Below are 25,464 nucleotides of genomic sequence, written 5' to 3'. Positions count from 1 at the left end.
TCTCTTGACAATCATGAATTATGCCACTATAAATTTTGGTGTGCAAATATCTGTTCATGCCATTACCTTCAGTTCCTCTAAATATATTACTAGTAATGATATTGCTGGAACATAAGGCAATTCTATTCTTAGCTTTCTGAGGAACCACCATACTGATGTCCAGAGTAGTTGTACCATTCTACATTCTCCATATCCTCTTCAGCACCTGTAATTTTCTGTGTTCTCCAAGCTATCTCCCACTTGTTTTGGCTTGACTGTCCTAGCAAAAATCAATTGTTTGTAGACAAGATGGTCTATTTCTGAACACCCAATTTGATTCATTGTCATTATATCTATCTTAATGCAAGTATCATGCTATTTGGAAAAATGTAATATGCTTCAAAATCAGGTAGTGTGACAAGAAGCTAAGTATGTGGTGCCAAAGGGTCTTGCAAACTCATTGGGGGCATATACTTAGAGGATACAAGAGCTGGGACATGAATGGACAATTGCAACCTGGTGTTTATGGAGACAGTATGCATGATCTGCAATGGGTGGAGGTGGCCTAAGGGTACATTGACTGAGGAACAGAATGGTGAAGTGCTGTGTGTGTGCATACAATGGAATATTTAGCAACTGTGAGAAGGAGTGAAGTTACGAGTCATGAAACATTGTGAATGGATCCTGTGGACAACATTTTGAGTGAAGTACACCAGAAACAAAGGCAAACACTATAATGCCTCACCAGTATGGACTAACTACAATGTATAAACTCAGAATTGAATCTTAGAGGACAGCTTATCAAGGGAACACATATTGTAATGGTCCCCAGATTGTAAGCTCTTACAGCAGTCACATCTATGAATTATAATGGCTATCTCCAAATTCTGAGATGCTGATCCCTTTGTGTATAACCTTATTGATCCCTGGAAATTTGGGTATCTGTGTGACACCTGAAACTCAGAGCTAGAACTTGGCAGATATGAATGTCAGTATTAACACCTACAGCAACTGTTAAAAAAAGCCCAGACTTCAATTAGAGATATGAATGAAGCAGATCTGGTTAGTACTAAGACAAATCAGGCCAAAGAACAGTAATGGCCATGTTTTAAAATTTCAACTTCCATGTGACACCAAGGGAAGTTATATTTTGTTGGTACAGGATTTATATTTCCTAAATAATTTAACTCTTACACTTTGTTCAAATACCATAATTACATGGAATGTTGAATAGGAAGTGAGATCTGGTAGGCTTTTTACAGGTTGCTGTGAAATGGCAACACATCCCAAAATAATTTGGATAGAGTATAAACATACACAGAGCCCCTCTGGGGAGCTGGGGGAAAATACATAGGTGTTGGGCTTCCTCATCTGGATTATTGCTGCTGTTCTCACAAACATTGAAGACCATTTGTTTGGTGTGCTGAGCCCTCTATCTCAGTACTGTCTTTATGAAGCTCATGACTGCAAAGGAGAGGCTAAACCTGCTTATAATTGTGCCTAAGAGTCTCCCCCTGGGTACCTCTTTGTGACTCAGATGTGGCCATCTCTCTCTTGCTAACCCAACTCAGCAGGTGAACTCACTGCCCTCCCCCTGCATGGAATCTGACTCCCAGTGGTGTAAGTCTCCCTGGCAATGCAGGATATGACTCCTGAGGATGAATCTGGACCTGATACTGTGGGATTAAGAATATCTTCTTGACCAAAAGGGGATGCAAAATGTAAGAAAATAAAGTTTCAGTGGCTGAGTGATTCAAAATGGTATCAACAGGTTACTCTGGCGAGAATTCTTTCACGCTATCCAGATAACCCCCTTTAGGTTTTAATGCATTGGAATAGCTAGAAGTAAATACCTGAAACTAACAAACTGCAACCCAGTAGCCTTGACTCGTGAAGATGATTGTATAGCAATGTAGCTTAGAAGGTGACTGTGTTATTGTAAAAGTCTTGTGGATCACACTCCCTTTATCCAGTGTATGGATGGATGAGTAGAAAAATTGGGACAAACAGTACATGAAAAATAGGGTGGGAGGTGGCAATGATTTGGGTGTTTTTTTTACTTTTATTTTTTATTCTTATTTTTACTTTTTCTGGTATAAGGAAGACGTTCAAAAAATAGATTGAGGTGATGAATGCACAACTATGTGACAGTATTTTGAATGACTTATTGTATCCCAGGGATGATTGTATGATATGTGCGTATATCTCAATGTAACTGAATTTAAAAAATCAGGTTGTATGAGACATCCCACTTAATTCCTCTTTTTCAAATTCTCTTACCCAAATTCCTTTTTCCCATTGATCTTCCATATAATTTTGTTTTACAGATTTTCTATTTGTGTAAAGTAAGTTGTGATGATAAGTAGTATTGCATTGAATCTATAAATTAATTTAGGTAGAATTGACATTTAAAAAATATATATTTGTAATCTCATCCATGAACACTGTATGTCTTTCCATTTATTTAAGTCCTCTATGATTTCTTTTAGCAATTTATTTTAGTTTTGTGTGTATTGGTCTTTTGTGACATTTGTTGAATTTGTTCCCAAATGTTTGATTCTTTTGGTTGCTATCTAAGTGTAAATTCTTCTTGATTTCCTTCTTAGATTTTTTAACTAGTGTATAGAAACACTACTGATTTTTGCATGTTGATCTTGTACCCTACCATGTACCCTACCATTTTGCTGTATTCTTCAGTTCTAGTGGCCTTGCTGAAGATTTTTCATGATTTTATAGATATTGGATAAAGTCATCTGCAAACAGTGCAAGTTTTACTTCATTTCTTCTTCTTTTCTAATTGCTATAGCTGGAAAATATAACACAATTTGAGTAACAATAGAGACAGTGGGCATCCTTGTCTTGTTCCTGATCTTAGAAATTTTTCAGTATTTCTCTATTGAGTATGATGATAGCTGTTAGTTTTTCATATATTGTCGTTGTTGCTTTGAGGAGGCTCCCTTCTATTCCTATATTTTTGAGAGTTCTTATGAAGAAAGTATATGGAATTTTGTCAAATTCCTTTCTGCATCAATCGAGATGCTCATGTGGTTTTTCCTCTTGGACTTATTGGTGTGGTGTATTACTTTAATTGAATTTCTTTTGTTGAACCAGGTTTGCACACCTTGAATAAATCCAACTTGTTCATGGTGTATAATTCTTTTAACATGCTGCTCAATTTAATTTGTGAGCATTTTTTGATGATTTCTGCTTGCAGAATCATTAAAGTGAGTAGTCTATAATTTTATTTTCTTTTAGCATCCTTGCCTGGCTTTGGTATTAGGGTTATTTTGGCTTCATAGAATGAGTTAAGTGATTTTCCAACCTCTTCAATATTTTTGATGAGTTTGAGCAGGATTGTGTACTAATTGTTTCTTAAATGCTTGATAGAATGTAATATGTATCCATCTGGTTCAGGACTTTCTTTTTTGGGAGATTTTTGATGATTGATTCAATTTCTCTCTTGTGATTGGTTTGTTGAGTTTATCTCTTTCTTCATATGTCAATGGTGGCTGTTCACACTTCTCTAGGAAGTTGCTATTTCTTCTAAGTTGTCTAGTTTATTAGCATATAGTTACTAACGTTATTTTCTCATTATCTCTTTTATTTCTGTGGGGTCAGTCATAATATCCTCTTTCCCATTTCTGATATTATTTATTTGCATCCTTTCTCTTTTTTTGTAGCCTGGCTAAGAGTCCATTTACTCTATTGATTTTCCCTAAGAGCCAGCTCCTGATTTTATTGATTCTCTCTATTGTTTTCATGCTCTCAATTTCACTTCTTTCTGATATAATATTTGTTATTTCTTTCCTTCTGTTTATTTTAGGGTTTGTTTATGGTTCTTTCTCTAGTCCCCCCTGGTAAACCTGTAATTTTTTGGTTTTTGTTCTTTCTTTTTAAATAATAAGCATTTAAGGGAATGAATTTCCCTCTCAGTGCCACCATTGCTGCATCACATAAGTTTTGCTATGTTGTGTTTTCATTGTCATTTGCATCAAGATATTAACTAAATTATCTTATAATTTCTTCCCTGAATCAATGGTTGTTTAAGTGTGCATTGTTCATGAGAGCTGTTGTAGGATGGGTTGTTGCTAGGATTGCATTCAGGCTGTGCCTCACAGTGTGTGCAGGGTGGGTACTCATGCCTGCAGTGTCCACTTGGGTAGCATGGTGGAAGTTGTCTTATCAGCTCCAGGCCTCACAGCCACAGTCCTAGGCCCATCAGGCCTCTACATGGTGGAGACTGACTGAGCCATCCAATAGCCCCAGGTCTCCCATGGGCAGGAGAATGAGAAACTCCCAACTTCCTGAGTTTTAAAGTTCTTGTTGCTTTGGACAATTGGTGAGCAATCACAAAGAATTCAAAGATCACCTCATCCTCAGTTTAAACCACAGTAGGTCTTAAGACAAGAGTTGGGCTATAATACATCAGCCAGCTTTTGAATAATTGGTCATGGGCAATTTAATGAAGTTTATAGGGCAGCTTGTGTCTTGGGTGGAGTACCAGTAGCTTTTAAAAAAGTACACATATTTGATTTAATGGATACCAATGCATGTTCTGATTGCATCAAATAAATAGATCTCCTTAAGCAACTCAATCATCCAAATGTATTTAATATTTTGTGTCATTCATTGAAGGTAATAAAAGAAACATAATTTTGTAACTAACAGGTCCTGGGGATCTATCCAGAATGACAAAGCATTTTAAGAAACAAAAGATGTTAATTCCTGACAAAACAGTTTGGCAGAAACAGCTGTTCAGCTCTGTGGTGCATTGGAATATATGAATTCTCTATGAGTCATGCATAGAAATATAAAACCAGCTAATGTGTTTATTACAGTCACTGGGGTGGTAAAACTTGGAGACCTTGGGTTTAGGCAGTTTTCAGTTCCAAAACCACAGTTGCACATTCTTTATTGGGTACACTTTACTACAAGTCTCCAGAGAGAATACATGGAGATGTATACAACTTCAAATCTGACATCTGGTCTCCTTGCTGTCTACTCTATGAGATGGCTGCATTACAGAGTCCTTTCTATGGTGAGAAAATGAATTTATACACCTGTGTAAGAAGATAGAAGAGTGTCACTCTCAATAGTGATCCTTGAGATCACTATTCTGAGGAATTGTGACAGCTAGTTAAAATATGCACCAACCCTGATCCAAAGAAGAGATCAGACATTACCCATGTTTATGATTCAGCAAAGAGGATGCATAAATGCACTGTGATCAGCTAAATATGTGGAAGATCATAAAAAACATAACCAAAATAATTTAAAGTATTTTTTGTGAAAATCATATCTCCCATTTTTGTCTGGGTGTTAAGATTAATATTTCAGAGATTATATGCCTTGAATCCTTAACCAGTTTTCATATAAGCTTCATTTTGTACCAATTACATTCACCTTCTTGCTAACCCCAAAGGACTTTGGAAGAATCAAGTTGAATGTTAGAGGAATAAATGAAACATGATGTTTTTTAATGACTAAAGGATTTCACCATTACTTGTACTTTTGGATAAAATAGTGTTCAAATGAATTCCCAGTGCCAAATATTCAATGTGTGGTTTGGTACACATCACCATAATCTTACGACATGAGGAAGAGTATCTGACCATGTGACTCATATGTTTTTTGTCATTTATGGAAACTTGAGATGAATGCAATTCTGAAATTTTGTGGTTATTTATTTTGAAAAGTTTGAAGTATGTGATGTAATCCCTAACCTTGTAGTTTTCAAATATAATTCTTTAGATAAATGTAGACATAGATTATTTGAGAAACATTTAAATTTCTTTGTCTATGCCTTCAAAATGCAACTGTTAAATGTGAAAATGCTTGGGGGCAAAATGTGAGTCAGACACTGAAGAGAATTTGTTTTGTTTTGTTTTAATATCTTCAATATTCTATTTGCCTTTAAATGGTATAAACGAATCCCTTTAAAATGTGGTTAAATATTTGTTTCACTGGTAGTAATTTTTAAAGTTGCACATTACCTAAGGCTTTTTTTGTTTTTATTATTGTTTCCACATTTGAAAAATATTCTTTTGAATGATTTTGCAGTAATATATTTTGATTTCTTTATAAATTAAATTCATTCTCACACATACTTGTCCACTATAATGTAAGCATATGTTTTTATTCATAAGTTTTATTGAATTACTGATTGGTCCATGTATTAGTTAGGGTTCTCTAGGGAAACAGAACCAATGAGAGGTGTCTATGACTATAAAATTTATAAAAGTGACTCACAACTGTGGTTATGCACGAGTCCAAATTCTGTAGAGCAGCCAGCAAACTCAACTCCAAGGAAGATGTCCAATGAACTCCTCAGGAAATGAACCAGCAACTTCAATGAACTCAGGAAATGAACTGGGATCATCAATGAATATTTTCCATGAACTCCTCAGGAAACAAACTGGCAACTTTGATGAAATCCTAAGGAAATGCTTCACTGGGCAGCCAAAGAAGAAGTGAAGGTCCTCTATGTGTCTTGGGTATAAGTCTTCAACTGATTAAGTGGATTAAATCCAGTCAATTGCATTCTCTCATTGTGGAAGACATGCCCTTTGGTGAGTCATCAGTCACAGCTGCAGTCAATTGACTGAAGATTTAATAAACCAGCCTGTTGCTTTATTAACCAGCCACAATCATCCTTGCAGCAAATGTTAGGCCAGTGTTTTCTTGACCAGACAGCTGGGTACTATCACCTGGCCAAGTTGACACATGAACTTAACCATCACAGTCCACCCCTTGTCAACTTGGCAGTTATACCCATCACCTAAAACCATACTTTATCTCTCAGTAGATAACAGTAACAGACATAACAATACTCCACTGTGCAGCATACAATTGGAAATGCACTAAATCTCTCCAGAATAGAGTGCAAGTCCTTGTGTGACATTAGCTCTTAAAATTGATTTGCTTTAGCTTAAATATAGCAAATTGAACAGTACAGGCTATGCCATATGATAAGGGGATAAGACAGAGAAGAAAGCAAAGATATTTGCTTTACAGACAAATACAAACACAATCATGACAAAACAAGGAGGAAATATTCATGCCATCATAGTCCTCATTTCTGTAACTGGTCACATGGCCATAGTTCATATTTATCACTACCTTCCTCCACTACCCATTCCATGTTCTCTTTACCCTCAGCAAGCACTTCAGCTGACCATGGTTCTTTACCTGGTGGGGTGATGAAAATCTTCATTCCTGAAGTTTCTTGGCCATTGGTAGCCCTGCCTGGATTGGGTTGTTGCAGTTTTCCATTGACTTTAACCACAGGGCATGTTAGTACTAAGAGATGCCCTGGGGGATCTCCTGTATTCTAGGAAACTCTTCTTTACTTCCATTGGGTAGTTGCAGTGCTATTTCCCCTTGATAGTCAGGATCAATCACTCCAGCCAGTACAGTAATCCTCTCCCTTGCCTGTTGATTCAGAGGCATAAGAAGACAAAAATATCCAGGGGGCAGTCTTAACTTCCAGTTCAATGAGATTATTGTTGTGTTTCCTGGTGGAAGGACTCCTTTTGGAACCAAGACCTGTAGAGCAGCAGAGCTTAAGCTTGCAGGAACAGGAAGCAAAAATTTACCTAGTGGATCACTAGGAGCGATAGTGAGTGTTGTCACTCTTGTTTCCACCCCTTGATTCCTGGACCCATGAATCCTGGCTATGGGAGAAACAGCACCATAGAGTGGATGCTGATTCAGAGCATACACAGCCTCCTGGAGAACACTACCCCAACCCTGCAAGGTATTGCCACCTAATTGGCACCATAATTGAGTCTTCAACAGACCATTACACTGTTCTATCAACCCAGCTGCCTCTGGATGATGGGGAACATGGTAAGACCATAGAATTCTATGAGCATGTGCCCATTCCCTCACTTCATTTTCTGTGAAGTGGATTTCTTGGTTTGAAGCAATGCTGTGTGGAATACCATGATGTTGGATAAGGCATTTTGTAAGTTCATGGATGGTAGTTTTGGCAGAAGCATGTCATGCAGGGAAGGCAAACCCATATCCAGAGTATGTGTCTATTCCAGTAAGAACAAATCACTGCTCCTTTCATGATGGAAGTGGTCCAATGTAATCAACCTGCCACCAGGTAGCAGGCTGATCACCTCAGGGAATGACACCATATCAGGGACTGAGTGTGGGTCTCTGCTGCTGGCAGATTGCACACTCTGCAGTGGCTGTGGCAAGGTCAGCCTTCGTGAGTGGAAGTCCATGTTGCTGAGCCCATGCATAACCTCCATCCCTACCACCATGACCACTTTGTTCATGAACCCATTGGGCAATGACAAGAGTTGCTGGGGAAAGAGGCTGATTGGTATCCACCCAATGGGTCATTTTATCCACTTGGTTATTAAAAGCTTCTTCTGCTGGAGTCACCCTCTGGTGAGCATTCACATGGGACACAAATATGTTCATGTCCTTTGCCCACTCAGAGAGGTCTATCCACATACCCCTTCCCCAGACTTCTTTGCCACCAATCTTCCAATCATGTTCCTTCCAAGTCCCTGAACATCCAGCCAAAGCATTAGCAACAGCCCAGGAATCAGTATACAAATGCATCTCGGACCAGTTCACCTTCCAAGCAAAGTGAACAACCAGGTGAACTGCTCAAAGTCCTGCCCACTGGGAGGATTTCTCCTCACCAATGTCCTTCAGGGATATCCCAGAAAGGGGCTGCAGTGCTGCAGCTGCCCACCTTTGGGTGGTGCCTGCATACTGTGCAGAACCATCTGTAAACCAGGCCTGAGTTTTCTCTTCCTCAGTCAACTGACTGTAAGGAACTTCCCAAGATGCCATAGCTGTGGGCTGGGAAAGAGAAGGTAAGGTGGAAGGAGTGGGGGCCATGAGCATTTGGGCCACTTCCTCATGTAACTTACTTGTACCTTTAGGACCTGCTCAAGCTCTATCTCATATACACCATTTCCATTTTTTTTCATGGAGTGCTGCTGTGCATGCCCAACTTTATGGCTTGGTGGGTCAGACAATACCCAGCTATGATAGGTAACTCAGGTCTCATGGTAAGCATTCTGTCTCTACTAAGGCCCAGTTGCAGGCCAACAGCTGTTTCTCAAATGGAGAGTCGTTATCTGCAGAGGACAGTAGAGCTTTACTCCAAAATCCTAAGGGCCTGCTTTGTGAATCTCCTATAGGAGCCTGCCAGAAGCTCCAGACAGCATCTCAATTTGCCACTGACACTTCCAGTACCATTGGGTCAACTGGGTCATATGGTCCAAGTGGCAGAGCAGCTGCATAGCAGTCTCCACCTGTCACAGAGCCTCATCTTGTCCTGGTCCCCACTCAAAACTAGAATCTTTCCTGGTCACTTGGTAAATGGACCAGAGTAGCCCATCTAAATGAGGAATGTGTTGTCTCCAAAATCCAAAGAGGCCAATGAAGCATTGTGCCTCTTTTTCTGGTTGTAGGAGGGGCCAGATGTGGCAGCTTATCCTTCACCTTAGAAGTAATATCTCAACAGGCCCCACACACTGGACCCCTAGAAATTTTACTGAGGTGGAAGGCCCCTGTATTTTTGTTGGATTTATCTCCCATGATCTGTCAAGCAAATACCTTACCAACAAATCTAGAGTAGTTGCTACTTCTTACTCACTAGGTCCAATCAACATGATATCATCAATATAATGGACCAGTGTGATGTCTTGTGGGAAGGAGAAATGTTCAAGATTCCTGTGGGCAATATTATGACATAGGGTTGGAGAGTTGGTATAACTCTGAGGTAGCACAGTGAATGTAAACTGCTGGCCTTGCCAGCTGAATGCAAACTGTTTCTGGTGGTCCTTACTGACAGCAATTGAGAAAAACCATTTGCCAGTTCAATCGCTGCATACCAGTTACCAGGGGATGGGTTGAGTTGCTCAAGCAATGATACCACATCTGGAAAAGCAGCTGCAATTGCAGTCTCCACCTGGTTAAGCTTATGATAATCCACAGTCATCCTCCAAGACCCATCTGTTTTCTACACAGGCCAAATAGGAGAGTTGAATGGGGATGTGGTGAGAATCACCACCCCTGCATTCTTCAAGACCTTAAGAGTGGCATTAATCTCTGCAGTCTCTCCAGGAATCCAGTATTGCTTCTGGTTCACTATTTTGCTAGGCAGGGGCAGTTCTAGTGGCTTCCACTTGGCCTTTCCCACCATAATAGCCCTCACTGCATGAATCAGGGAACCAATGTGAAGATTCTACCTGTTGCTGAGTATGTCTATTCCAATTATGCATTCTGACACTGGGAAAATAACCACAGAATGGATCCAGGGACACACTGGGCCAACTGTGAAATGAACCTGAGCTAAAACTCCATCAATCACCTGACCTCCATAAGCCCCAACTCTGACTGGTGGACCAGAGTGACATTTTGGGTTTCCAGGGGTTAATGTCATTTCTGAACCAGTGTCTAATAATCCACAAATCATTTCCTTTTCCCAAATGCACAGTTACCCTGGTAAAAGGGCATAAGTCCCCCTGGGGAAGGCTGGGAGGAAGATTAACAGTATAAATTTTTGGCAATGTAACAGGGTCCTTCCCCAAGGGTACCTGGCCTTCTCTTCATTCAAGGGGCTCTGGATCTGTAAACTGTCTCAAGTCTGGGAATTGATTAAGGGGCCATGACTCTCTGTTTTTGTAATTGAAGGGAGACTTTTGTTCATGTGACCTAGAATTCTTTTGCCTATATAGTTCAAACAAGAATTTAGTCAATTACCCATCTATTTTACTTCTTGGTACTCCATGATCCACTAGCCAATGCTGTAAGTCTCTGTGAGTCACATTATTTTGATCACTGCTTTGGGCTTGTTTTCCATTGTGGGAGCCACACCCACCTTGTCTGTGATGATTAACTGCAGCCACTTGGCTTCTGCTGACTTGGGAATCAATTATCCCCATTATGTTTAAGGATTCCAGCTCAGTGACAGCAGTTCCTACAGTAATATTTGACCTACAGAGAAGGGCAACGACAGAGCTCTACAGGGATGATGGAGCTAGTCTCACAAATTTATTCCTCACAGTCCTGGTAAAATGTGGGTCCTCTGGACATTCCAGGGGTGTGTGAGCAGGTCTTCATGATAAATCCACTCTAACATTCCAATCTCTCTAAGCCTTTAAATCCCCTCCTCCACATTGTACCAGGGCAGTTCTGGCATTTCAACCTCTGGTAATGCCCACCACCTTTTGATCCATGTTTCAGCCAGCCACCCAAACCAACTAACACCCTTTCTAACCCCTCAAGCTACAACATTGAATGCAGGATCTCTGCTTAGTGGGCCCATATCAATAAATTCAGTCTGATCAACCTTATATTTCTTCCACCATTATCCCACACCCTTAATATCCATTCCCACACATATTCCCCTGGTTTCTGTCTGTAAAAGTTGGAAAATTCATATAGTTTCTTTGGAGTATAGTGTACCTCTTCACAGGTCACACTTTGTACCTTACCCTGTGGGGCCTGTTGGGACTTTAGTCTAGTTATAGGTCTTGAAGCAAAGACTGGTGGTGGGGGTGGGTCATGAAAAAAGTTAGAATTATCCCTCAAGCCATTTACCTCAGGACATTCTGTTGCATTTTCATCTTTAAAACAGGATTAATCTCTCCAGACAGAGGAGTGAGGGCTGCTTCCTCAGGGGAGGTGATTACAGGACTAGCAGACACTGAATGGTTAATCTCTTTAGGTGGGGATTGGATGGCAGGCTCCTTAGGGCAGACTGGAGGTGGGGAAGCTGTTTCCTCAGGACAGCCCTCTACAGGTAAATCTAATAATGACTCAGGAGAATCCAGGGTTCCAATGTCATTACTGCTATTTTTATCAATCCATATGTCCCCATCCCAAGTTTCTGGATCCCATTCTTTTCCGATCAATGCCTTTACTTTAACAGCAGACACCCTGAGAGGGTGAGATTTTAGTTTACATTGTAAATCTGCTACTCACACAATGAGAGTCTGAATCTGGTTTTCAGAAAGTTCAAGTCTATGGGCACAGGAAATAAGATTTTCTTTCAGGGCAAACATAGAAACCTTTACATCTGTCATACAGTGTTTAAGTTTTGAATTTGAAGTCTTTAGCTCATCCCTTTCTCTTATAACTTTATCCAAAGTACCTAAGAGCAGCCAGCCGACATCATTATACCTCTTAATTCTGCAAAACTCTGTGAAGATGTCAAAACACTATCACCCAGAGCCTTGCTTCATACTGGAGTATGATTAGGAGAACCAAACAGTGCTATTTTGCATATCTTCTCTGACAACTCATGCCATGGACTGTCAGTGCCCTCTTGATTATTGGAAATAGAGTCATTAATGCCTTTGAATATAATCAGAGTAGAAAACAAATTATAAAAGCCCATTTTAAGATTTTGTTTCTCAAGAACCACTCCTGGTACCAAGTTGTATCAGGGTTCTCTAGGGAAACAGAATCAATGAGAGATGTCTACGACTATAATATTTAGAAAAGTGACTCACACAACTGTGGGTATGCATGAGTCCAAATTCTGTAGAGCAATCAGCAAACTGTCAACTCCAAGGAATATGTCTGATGAACTCCTCAGGAAATGAACCAACAACTTCAACAAACTCTTCAGGAAATGCTTCACTGGGCAACCAAAGAAGAAATGAAGGTCCTCTGTCTGTCTTGCTTATGTCTTCAACTGATTAATTGGATTAAATCAAGCCAATTGCATTCTCTCATTGTGGAAGATATGCCCTTTGGTGAGTCATCAATCACAGCTGCAGTCAGTTGACTGATGATTTAATAAACCAGCCTGTTGCTTTATTAACCAGCCACAAACATCCTTGCAGCAAATGTTAGGCCAGTGTTTGCTTGACCAGACATCTGGGTACTCTCAGTTGGCCAAGCTGACATTTGAACCTAACCATCACAGTCCACTTGAGAATTATTTTTTATTTTCTTTAAGTTGTTTTTTATTTATATTGCTTGTGCATTTTATCAATTAGTGGTTCAAATTTTCTGTTTTGTCAAACTTTCAATCTCTTCCTTCTGTTTGCACAATGTCTTCATCTCTTTCATCTCTTGCCATGTCTTTCTTCAACTCATTAATTTTGATTTTTGAAATGATTTAACATCTTTGTTTAAATGGCTTTAATTACTTTTTCAGCTCCTGTATCTCATTTGAAGTGTTAGTTTTTCTTTTCCCTTGATTCACCATATCTTTTTTTCTCCTTGTGTGACATAATTTTTTCTTCATGTCTAGTCATCTTGTTTCTTTGATTAGTTTAACTGAGATTTTTTTTCCCTATTTTACTTTGGGTTTTCTCTTTTATTGGCTTTGTTCTGTGTTTGTTCTTTGGCATTCAGTTCAACATATTCTAACATAGCTTCTGTTTAACTGACCTGAATTCTTCAGCTCTTGTTTTCCTTGTCCTTGTCCTACTTACATTTCTATCAGGCCAGCCATTTGTCTCATAAGCTCTGCCCCAGTCTCCCACCATGACCAGTTGCCCACAGCAGCCTGTGTCTAGAGATGGTACACACTGAGCACCACAGAAAATTCTTGGTGTGTGGGTAAAAAGTCTCCTGCAACCCAGTGTTTTTCCATTTTTCACCTGCCAGCAAAACCTGTGTTTGTTTTAGATCATTCCTATAACTTTTGGGTCATCTGTATTTCTCGACACAGTGTTTTCCCATGCAACTGGTGTAGAACAGCTCCACTGGGCCTGAAATATGGTTTGGAGAGGTTCTGAGAATTCCTAAATTTCCCTTGCACTTTCCTGTCTGGCCAGCAGATTGCACTGTTCAGTGACTTAATTGTTCTTGGAAGGTATTTACCTTCTGGATCCAAGTTTGTGTCTGACCAGCTGAGGCTTAATTACCTCTTGGAGTACAGCTGAGCTTAATAGGGTTGGGTGAATTACCTTTCAGAGCTCAGCTGAGTCTGTCTGGTTGTGGCCAAATAGCCTGTTGCAGCCTGGCTGAGTCTGATTGGTTGGGGCTGAAGCACATCTTAGAGCACAGCTGTTTCTGGTTATGTGGCATTTGATTGCCTCCAGGTGCCCTAGTCAGACTTGGCAGGAATGAATCTGTGGGATTCCTGCATCCTCACATTGCCAGGTAAAGTCCAACTCAATTTGGGGTTGTCTCCCACTCTTTTTGTGGCAGATGAATCCTCAGCTGCCAGTTTTCAGCCATCTCCCAGACAAGTATCAAGGTGCAGGCTACAATGTTCCTCAAAGGTGGAGAAGGGCTTTCAGACCCAGGGCTGGAACATTCTTTGCCCCCACTTTCCTAGATTCTTCATCCTCCACTGTTCTGGACTTTGAATTTTTCTCCCCTATCCCCCTTATCTCTAAACATTAGGGATCTATCTCACTGTTGTCAGCAATTTCTAATCTTTGTCCCCGTTGGGAGTTGACAGAAATCCTAACTGCTTGTTCTGTGTTCTTTCTGTGCTGTGGGAAACTGAGAGAGAGGGAGGGGAGAATGGAGTTATACTACCTTATATCTCACTTCTTATTCAATTTGGGAACTGTAGGGTCCTTCTTCCATCCATACCTTCTTCCACAGTGCCAAGCAAGTCAGGGTTAACCCCCTTTTTTGCTGAATATACGGGAGATGTTTTCAGTAGCTGTTTAGTTGTCATGTTGATGACATCACCAGTTTATAATGTTTTAAAGTGCAGTTTATGGATGGACATGAGTCTATCAATTATTTTCCCAGTTTTTTTTTTTTTGTGTTCTGATTCTCCCATCTCAGCTTATGCTCAAAAAAGTAAGTTATATTTCATCTAGAAATTTTATGCTATTTTAGATCTTTGTCCAAGAAATTTATCATATTAGTGTTACTGCAGGAACAAAAATGGATTTTTCCTCTAGCAAATAACAAATTTCCCTCAGACCATTTATTTCAACATACTTCATTTCCCCACTAGTTTTAATGCTGCTATTTAACATACTAATTCATTATTTTACTGATCTGTAAGGGATTATTGAGATGTATTTTATGTATGTTCACCTAATACAATATCAACTGTGATAAACACAGATTAATTTCACATTTTAATAAAAAGACAGTCAAATATTTTTATATATTCATTTTTTACAACAATTATCTTATTCATGTATTCTTTGTGTAAAACATGGATAAGTTTAATTTCTAGTTTAACCATGGGGCTTTAGCTTTAATAGCAGCAAACTGATTTTGTTAGTGAGTCAGTATACAGTCAAATCCAAAACTAAGGTTTTACCATATACATCAGTTTCTGTTTCTGCTGTAAGAAAATGCCACAAATAAGTGGTTCAAAATAAAACAAACATTATCTTTCAGTTCTGGAAGTACAAGAACTGTAAAGTGTGTCAAACTGGTCTAAAATCACTGTGCCAGCTATGATGTCATACTTGTGAGGGCTCTAAGGAATTACCTGTTTCCTTGCATTTTCTGGTTTTTAGACAATTCCTTAGCTCAGTATCCCATTCCAACTCAATGACTGTAATGGCCAGTCAGTTGTTTCTCACATCACATCCCTCCAACAGACTTGTCTGCCTTCTTCCTAAACACTTACATTCCATTGTGATTACATGGGGCCCACCCAGACAATCCAAGATATTCTCCTTATATAAGATCAGTTGATGAGCAACTTTAATTCCATCTGCTCTCTTCATTCTCACTGGCTAGGTAGATTACATTATTCACAGATTTCAGAGATTAGGACATGGGCATCTTTGAAAGGCATTATTTTGCATACCTTGCTATGTGAAATGATTTTGACTAAAGATACGTAAGCCTAAATCTTAGGTGGTGCATCTACCTAAAGAGGTACTTTCCTAATTAAAAAAGTCAGCCTCACCATAGAATATTGTTCAAAAGTAGCCAGACACAAAAGAATATACATTATAGGGCTCCATTTATATGAAGCCAAATTATTAATATAATGTGTTAGGTTGAAATATGTGCATTAATGTGATTAAAATGGGATAATATGTGACAGCCAATAGATTAAATAAGTAAAATTATTTAGATGATTAAAATATTTACATGACTAAATGATTAAAATGGAAATTTTGTGAGGGTAGAGAGCTAATAGAATCACATAAAAATAAAAGACAAAAAGTATTCTATGCTGTCAGAATTGTGGGTATTGATGAACTTAGGGAAGGGAATTGAGGTTAGATTCAGACACACATGTAGCTTCTGGGGCTGGTCATGTTCTATTTCCTACATGGGGCTTGGAGTATATAGAGTTATTTAATTTGTGAAAACTTGCTATGCTTATATGACATTTGTCCATATATGTGTTAAGTTTCTATAAGTGATCTTTCCCAATAATCCATCTGGTATTCCATTTCTACTATGCTCTTGATTCTTCTCCCAATCTTTCTGGCTGATATATGGATTCTGTGCTTCCAGGTGCAGCCTATATTCTAGGACCATGAGAATGATGACCAAATGATGAGTAAAGATCATGCATAACTTTTACCCTGCAAAGTTGCTGAGCTGCTGTACTAGTTCCATACATACTAACCTAAATCTCAATGTATGATTTAATAAAAACCTTAACTTCTGTAAGCCAGTTTTTTTAATCATTTATACTTCTTTTACTGAAGCTGTTTGCCATCTCTAACTAGACTTACTATTCTTGTAATAGATTAGAAGCTTTACAATTATGCCACTTATGAACAGATTACATGAAGTTCCAAAAATGATTATATCCATGTCTACTTATGATAATAGACAAATATTTCAGAATTACATCCTTTGATGATGGCTAAACTTGGAGAAAGATCTTAAAATTATAAGGCCTCATAGTAGAGTTACTAATATAGAGAAATATCCAAGAACATGACATAGAGGAATTCATGAAGATCATGAAATATATTTTCTGCATAACTTAGGAAACAGTGGACATGAAACCTGTGCTAAAAGGTACATATAGATGGCTAACATACTACATCATTCTATGCCTTCACTGCTGGTAATCATGTATGTGCTGAGACCCTCATCTGTCTTCAATCCTCACATTTAGGAGATGGATAAGTCCTGCCTGGAAAATGGCCTGAATAACACAAAACTCCCCTCCCTTTTTGATTCCTAATTCTCTGTTGTATAATTGCATTTCAAATGTCTCATCTCTCAGTAAGATCCAAAACCCACAGCTGCCAGTGCTAAAATAGAAACTTTATTGTGTATGTTAGGTTGCAAGTCAGTAAAATGAAAGGCAATATAGACATGCAGACATTAAAATGTCAACAGTGTTATAAGAAGTCTTTTAGCTGTGATCATCAGTGATCCAGATATGAGATCCCTGGACTTGGTTCAGTTTCTGGAAAGTAAAGGTTTTTTTTTTAGCCTAGGAATGGTGAGCTGGAGCAGAGGGTCAGATAGAGAATATTTGCACCTGGGAGAGCATTCACATTCTACAGCAGAAATTTTATTGCCTCTCATTAAGCAAGCAGTTTAACTCTCACTTTCTCCTCAAACAAATTCATTCAATTGCTGAAAGCAGAGTTGTAAAAAGACATATTGAATGGCTTAGTCATTGAAATATCACAACAAAGGTTAATTACATTGAAATGTATACATGTAGTAGACTGACTGCTAGGATGGCACCAGTCTTCCTAATTTCTCTGAATCCATATATTTTGCAATGTGTCTATGCAGTGCCACTTATCAGGAGTTGGAGTCTCTTTCTATACCTTTCAGTCAGGGTGGAAATGATGTTTTATTTGCATTGTCCTGGATATTATGGATGAACTGACAGTGTGCATCAGGAGGCCTTGAAGTATTTCTGATGCTGACTCTAGGAATTCTTCTCAGTCGTGTGAAAAAGTCCAAGCTGCTCTGCTGAAGGATGACAGGACATGTGGAGAGGAGCCAAGTTGTCCCAAAGTCAACCTAGAACAGCCTACAACAAATTGTCCCACCAAGAATGAGAGGTTATTTGTCTGTTTCTTTCTGTTTTGCCTCTATAGTTTGTTTTTTACTTAACTCTCCTTTAATTGCCTCTCTCTGCCTTTGTTGGTAGGAAAAATATTGGGAGGCGTTGTCCCTGGAGAATAGTTTTCCAAACCCTATTTCCCAGGCAAAGAAGTTCCAGAGATGCACATAGGGGCACAGACCTGCTGCAAGGAGCCCTGTGGAAAGTGTCAGAAAAGACCCCAGAAAGCCATTTTGATGGTTGCATGAAGCTTCACTTTCCTGGCCTGTCCAGCACATAGCAATCTTCAGTAATCTGTTCTCCACTGCCCTAAGGAGGTCCTACATCTTAAAACCTCTGCCGTGTTTGCCCTTATTTGGAGCATTGTTAATCAATGGCTATAATTTTCCCTGTCAATGCAGGCTAAAACAGTAGTTCAGAGCTGGAACCCAGTGATATTAGCTTGATGATCTAAAGCCATGATCAGTATTCCCTCATTTTGGGTAAGATGTCCTCCATGAACATCTCTGTATGCAGCAACCAGCCAGGAACCAGATCCAAGTTCACCAATTTGAGAGTATGGAATGGTTGCTGGCAGAAAGTTATTAATAGTGTTTCAGTCTCTTCTGCCTGCTCTTCTGGGGATGCTTTACAGTGCTCCTCTGGCCCCAGCACCCTGGAAGAGCTGTTTCAGACATTTCTGCCTGCCTACTGGCTGTTTTCAGAGGATTATGTACTGGAGATCCCTACACCACAATCTTTCCAAAACCACCTCTCCCATATTTCTGAAGGACGGTTTTGTCTGATATAGATTCTGGACTGACAATGCTTCTCTTTCATGAATTTAAATATGTTACCACATTCTTTCACACCTCCATCATTTCTGATGAGAAACAGGAAATTATCTTTATCGAGACTCCCTTGTGTAGGACAAGTTGCTTTTCACTTAATTCTTTCAGAATTCTCTTTTTCATTGTCATTCAACAGATTGAATATGGTATGCCTTCAAATGAGTTTACACTGCTTGGAGTTTTATGACTTTCTTTGATTTGCATTTTCAGGTCTTTCATCATATTTGGGGAGTATTCAGCCATTATTTATTCAAATGGAATTTCTGTCCCTTCAACTTTCTTTTCTATTGCTAGGATTCTTACAGTGCATATACTGGTTCTCATTATGTTGCTTCAACCAGTCTCTTTGAATCTGCTCATTTCGTTCCATTTATTCTGTCTCTTCTACAGACTGGGTGATTTGGGTTTTCTCAACTTCTTGTTTGGTGATATCTTTTCTGATTCTCAAATATGCTTTTGAACACCTTTAATATATTTGTGATTGCATTGGTGTGAGGAATTTCAGCAGAAAGAGGTCTTGGTAATAATAGGAAAGCTCAACCCTGAGCAACCCTGAATTTATGGCAACATACATTGGTGAAGGGTCTGTCACAAACCTTGTGTAAAATGTATTGTATTGTACCATTCCATTATGGAGGAGACACCACTTTGATTTGACAAATAAAATGCTGGAAAACCAATTTTTATGAATCACCTTTTAACTTCATCCATGTTCTGGCTTGACAGTAAGGAAGAGATGTAGCTACAGAACATACAACACAGCAAACTTCCTGGGAAGAGGAGTTGAAATGTCAGCTGCAGTTATCACAGTCTGACAATACTGAAGAACTTGAGATTCTATATTAGCAAAGCAGATTTCATATGGAGATGAAACCCAAAACTCTCCTATGTGGATATCCTGCAAAAGATTCCTGGATAAAAGTTGGGTCTTAGAGGCATATCTGCCTTCTAAAGGTCAATTATATGAAAACATACTAATAAATAATGGGGTCATGATACAAACTTTCCTTGACCCTGGTGCTAATTGTGGGGAAATCCCTCTGAGTGACAAGCCAGAATGCAGTCTGAAATCACAGCACCTATATGTTCTTAATGTCTCTATGTGGAAAGTTTAACTTAAATGATTCTGACTTGGGAATTGCAAAATAAAACCAAATATCAGTCCTCTCTCTTCCACTAAGACTTCCAAGAATTTTCACCCAAATAGGTCCTACAAATTAAACAGAACAAAATACAAAATATTACCATATACACTAAGAAAATAAGGTACCATTGCTAAGACACAGAAGAAAAGCATATGGGGGAACAACATTTAACTCTTTCAAATATTGAAATTATTCAAAGATCATGAAATTGCCCTTTTAAATATAATTGAGAAAATTAAAAAGAATCTTGGCAATGTATACAATGGCGCAAACATATTTCAAAAATAAAACAAATAAAACTTGAAGAGTGGAAAAATGCAAGAAGGAAAAATTTCCATGGGGCACAAGAGACAAAAAACTGGCTCAATAGAAACCAAGCTCTATCCAGAAACAGAAAAGAAGATAAGAAACATTTGCATACATGGACTTCCCTTTTATGTGGTTCTCTTTGTGTGTGCCTGCAATTACTGCCAGTGAAAGCTTTCCCACACGTGACATTTCTTTTCCACAGCATGAGAGAACTTCTCTGCCTCATTCAAATGATTTCTTTACTCTATAGGCTCTGTTTACTCCCTGAATTATAGATAAAGGCAAAATATCTGCATTCTAGAACCTCAAGGACATGAAACAGATATGCAATCACACTTTAGATGATGTATTTGGAGCTAAAACACGCTTCCAATTCATCTGAGGTGGGTGATCTGAAAGTGGGGAAAGTGGGGGAAGTAGAAAACTGGGGGAAAGACCATAAGGAGAGAATTTCCTGGGACCTACTCAGCCAAAAATTTTACTCCATCTCTTCTTCTCTTGGAATCTCAGCTTTTGGCAGGGGTAGGGAGTCATTACTCCTATGTTTCATATATAAGCACATTGACACTAAATATAATATTATGGTACATTACAAGCATTTAAGGGGTCTGTTACTCCTTTCTTCTGTGTCTTATTTTAAGTTGTGTTCCAAGGAGCTGAAGGTATTTTTATTCTTCCCCCACTCTGGAGAAATAATAGAAGCATGTGTGGATAGATCACAGTAAATAACTCTTTAAATTTACAAAATATAATACACTTGAACAGAACAGATCTCACTCAAATTGAGTTTACATTTCCTTTTATATAACATATATTTGATAGCATGAAGGCAACAAAGTCCCTCCTGTCTCCATGAAATCATAGTAGAATTTCTCTGTGTGATCTGGTGTTTCTCCCTCACACAATTCATGGCAATTATCTTTGCTAAAATCTGTATTTTAATAATGTTCTTCAAGTTTTACCTTTTAACAAAACCCAACACAGCACTAAAGTTTCACATAACAGAAAATTGATTTTTTCTTGTGGCCATGTATAGAATCTTCAAGAATAAAATTTAGTTTTCCATGAGAAAAATTTATATATTCATATCAGAGTGAATCATTAGTGTCACACCATATGTTAAGGGACCTGGAGAAGAGTAAATCTATGCTGAAAAAATTTAGGAAGATTTTTCTTCTGAGAAAAACATAGAAGCCACTAGAATATTAACAGGTAAAAATCTATGAGTATATCACAGAGCTGTAATGGTCTCCATCAGTCATTTATGATATGCCATACAAAACATCTTTTTAAAAACCTATATACTAGTTAAATATATAAAAAAGCAAATAGGGAAAAGTCTTAGAGAATTTTGAAAGAGGAACAATTGCTCTCTCTCCTAAAATATAGAGTTAGAAGGAACTTTGGCATCCGCATCTAGTCTACATGATATGGTGTGAGGTGGGTAGAGTGGACAGGCTCCTGGCAGCAATTTCTCCCTCCTTCGGTCTGTGCTCCTGTACTCCAGAGGATGGTGAACTGCAGGTGCAGTGCCTGTTAACTAATACTTATGTCAACATCTTCCTTCTTCAGGTATTGCAGAAAATGCAGCTTGTTTCGTACAGCCAAAAATTTCAGTGACATCTTCTTGATTTTGCAATGTTTCTGAAAGCATCAACATTCCTGGTTGGACTATTTTCCAGTGTTTTGTCACTGGAAAACTGTCCAGTCATTGCCTAAACATATGACAGAAGTATAACACCAGTTATATGACAAAAGTAACAATGGAATTATCACTGTTTGCCAAGAGGTTGGACATAAAGGAGGAGGGTTGAATAGGTGAAGCAAGGAGAATTTTTAGAGTGGTGAAACTATCCTGTGTAGCACTGCAGTTATAGACAAATGACTGTGTATTTGTTAAAAGCTTTGACTTTACAACACAAAGGGTGAACTTTAATATATGAAAATAAAAGATTCATTTGAAGATCATGGGAATTCCAGGACAGAAAGCAAAATACGACACCATCTAACTGTATTACAAATGTATGAAACATCATTACTGAGGTGATGAGTTAAAAAGGTGCTGAAATAGTAATATTGGATATGAATGGAGTCTGGAAAGTTAAGGCCACAGAAACAGTATAAGTACTGTATTCTTGTGGATAAGCTTTTCACTTTCAGCCTATTCTTGTCCTTGTGTCTAAAGTGAGTTTCTTGTAACTGCATAGAGATGGGTTGTGTTTTGTAAACAATTTGGCCAGGCTGTGTCTTTTTATTGGGAGTTTAATCAATCAATATTTAGTGTTCTTACTGTAAGGACAGTATTTTCTTCTACCATTCTGTCTTTTGGATTTTATATGTCATGTCTTATTTCTTCTTCTCTTTTTACCCTTCCTGATAGTTTTCATTTCTACGCTTTTCTCCAAACCTCTCTCTACTGTCTTTTCCTATTAGCCTTTAGCACTCCCTTTAGTATTTCTTATAGTGCTGGTCTCTTACTCACAAATTCTCTTAGTGTCTGTCGGAATATATTTTAATCTCTCCCTAATTTTTGAAAGGCAGTTTTGCCAGATATAGAATTCTTAGTTACAGTTCTTCTCTTTCAGTATCTTATATATATCATACCACTCTCTTCTCACCTCCATGATTTCTGCAAAGAAATCTTTACATAGTCTTATGAAGCTTCCCTTTTATATGATGGATTAATTTTCTCTTGCTGCTTTCAGAATTCTCTTATTGTCTTTGACTTTGTACAATCTGATCATTGAGTGTCTTCCAGTAGGTCTATTGGGATCTGTTCTGTATGGGGCATGCTGTATTCCTGAACCTGTAATTTTCTATCTTTCATAAGAGTTGGGAAATTTTCAGTGAATATTTCTTCTATTTTTCTTTGAGCCCCTCTTCCCTTCTCTTCTTCTGGGACACCCACAACATGTATATTCATGTGCCTAATGTTGTCACCTGGATCCCTAAGACTCTGCTCACATTTTGCCATTCTTTTCAACATCTGTTCATTTATGTGCTTGAATTCAAATGTCTTGTCTTCCTACTCACTGATCCTTCCTTCTGTCTGTTCAAATCTCCTGTTGTATCTCTCCATTTTGTTTTTCATCTCCATTATGCCCTTTCTGCTGGTTTGAATGTATTATGTCCCCCAGAAAAAGCCACATTCTTTCATGCAATCTTTTGGGGAAGACATATTAGTGGGAATTAAGTTGGAATGCTTGGAACAGGTTGTTTGCATGGAAATGTGTCTCACACAACTGTAGGTGATAACTCTGATGAGATACTTCATTGGGGGAATGGCCCCACCCATTCAGGGTTGGCCTTGATCAGTGGAGCCATATAAATGAGCTGACCAGCAAAGGGAACTCAGTGCAGCTGTGAGTGACCCTTTGAAGAGGAGCTAGAGCCAAGAGGGACACTTTGAAGAATGCACAGGAACTGAGAGAGGAGGTGCAGATGATGGAACAGTTTGAAGACAGCCATTCAAAGCAGACTTTTGCTGCAGAGAACCTGAGAAAGGATAAAGGCCCCAAGAGCAACTAAGAGTGACATTTTTGAGGAAATGCAGCCTAAAGAAGAACATCCTGGGAGAAAGCCATTTTGAAACCAGAATTTTTGAGCAGATGCCAAGCATGTACCTTTCCAGCTAACAGAGGTTTTCCAGACACCATTGTTCATCCTCCAGTGAAGGTACCTGATTTCTGATGTGTTACGTTGGACACTTTATATCCTTAAGACTAACTGTGTAACCAAATAGACCCCCTTTTATAAAGCCAATCCATCTCTGGTGTTTTGCATTCTGGCAGTATTAGCAAACAAGAACAGATTTTGGTACCAGGAGTGGGGTGCTTTTGCTGCTGAGTTGACAAATACCAAATATGATGGAGCAGCTTTTTAAATGGTAAAGGGAAAATTCTGGAAGAATTGTGAGGAGCTTGATAGAAAAGGCCTAATCTGATTTGAAGAGACTGTTTGTGGAAATATTGACTCTAAAGATTCTTCTAATGAGGACTTCAACAGAAATGATGAATGTGTTGTGAACTAGAAGAAAGGCAATCCTTGTTTTAAAGTAGCAGAGAATTTGGCAAAATTGAGTTCTGGTGTCAGATGGAAGGAATAATTTGAAAGTGACAACCTGGAATACTTAGCTGAGGAGATCTCCATACTACACATAGAGGATATACCCTGGTTTCTCCTTGCAGCTTATAGTAAAATGTGAGCAGAGAGAGATAAACTTAGAACTGAACACTTGGGTTCATAGCAACCAGAAGCTGATGATCTGGAAAATTATTGGCTTCCAGTGGGTGGAATCCCAGAAGCTACAGCCCAACATGAGGATGTAACCAAACATGGAACCCAGCCGCCATTTCAGTATAAGCCAAGATTGGAAAAAGAGTTAAGCAGAAAGGATTTGTGGAAAGTCCTATTGTCTGATGGCTTTGAACCCTGTGTGCTTCATGGGAAGACAACATATTTTTTGTGAGATCTTTATACAGAGAGCCATTGCTGGTCTGGACTGGAGGAGACAGACAAGGAACAAATTGAAGGAAAAATTTCTCCAAAGACAGAACCATGGAGGTTGAAGTCTGGAGTCAAGAGGCCTTGGGCTGGGAGAGCAGTTTCCCACATGCATGGAAATGGTGAGTTTGCCCTGGAGGTTGAGGGTGGGCATACTGCCTCAATGCTCTGGAAGAGTTTTGCCACCCCAGTACCCAAAGAGGGTGGAGCATATTTGCAGGGAATTGGGGAGAGCCTAGCTGCCACACCACTGTTCTGATGGGGTTGAGTGTGTGCCCTGAGACAGAAGGGCATCCTGGTATGGCCATGCTGTTTGAGAATGGTGGGGCCAAGAAGGTGTTCTCCCCAATGTGTGGATATGTTGGAGCACTCACCCAAGCATTTGGAGGGGAAAGGGCTGCCACAGAGGCCCTTGAGAAGAGTTGGACTCCCTGTCTCTCAAGCCCCAAGGATGCAACATTGTTATGTTAATGAATCTCAGACTTTGAAATCTAATGGAGTATTTCCTGAAGGTTTTAGTAACTATTTTGGTCCTGTTAACCTCATTTTCCTTACTGTTTCTCCTTATGGCAAAGGGAATGTTTATTCTATGAATGTCTCTCCTTTGTATGTTGGAAGCAGATAACTTGTTCTAAGTTCACAGATCCATAGCTAAAGGAAAAGTATGCCTTAGGACTGACCACACCTATAATTGATTTTGATAGGATCTCATACTTACCTATTGTTACTGAAATGAGAAAATTTTTTTGTGAAGGGATGAATGTACTTTGTATTTCAAAAG

At 38.9% G+C, this 25,464-nt stretch overlaps 1 pseudogene; it reads left to right on the top strand.

Annotated features, from left to right (window-relative positions):
- Positions 1 to 4,143: 4,143 nt before the first annotated feature.
- LOC119525565 lies at positions 4,144 to 5,214 on the top strand (annotated as a pseudogene).
- Positions 5,215 to 25,464: the final 20,250 nt, after the last annotated feature.

This window comes from Choloepus didactylus (assembly GCF_015220235.1).
Source record: "Choloepus didactylus isolate mChoDid1 chromosome 25 unlocalized genomic scaffold, mChoDid1.pri SUPER_25_unloc2, whole genome shotgun sequence".
Classification (NCBI taxonomy): Eukaryota; Metazoa; Chordata; class Mammalia; order Pilosa; family Megalonychidae; genus Choloepus; species Choloepus didactylus.
The sequence above is the reverse complement of the archived record's forward strand: the minus strand, read 5'-3'. Positions and strand labels throughout refer to the sequence as shown.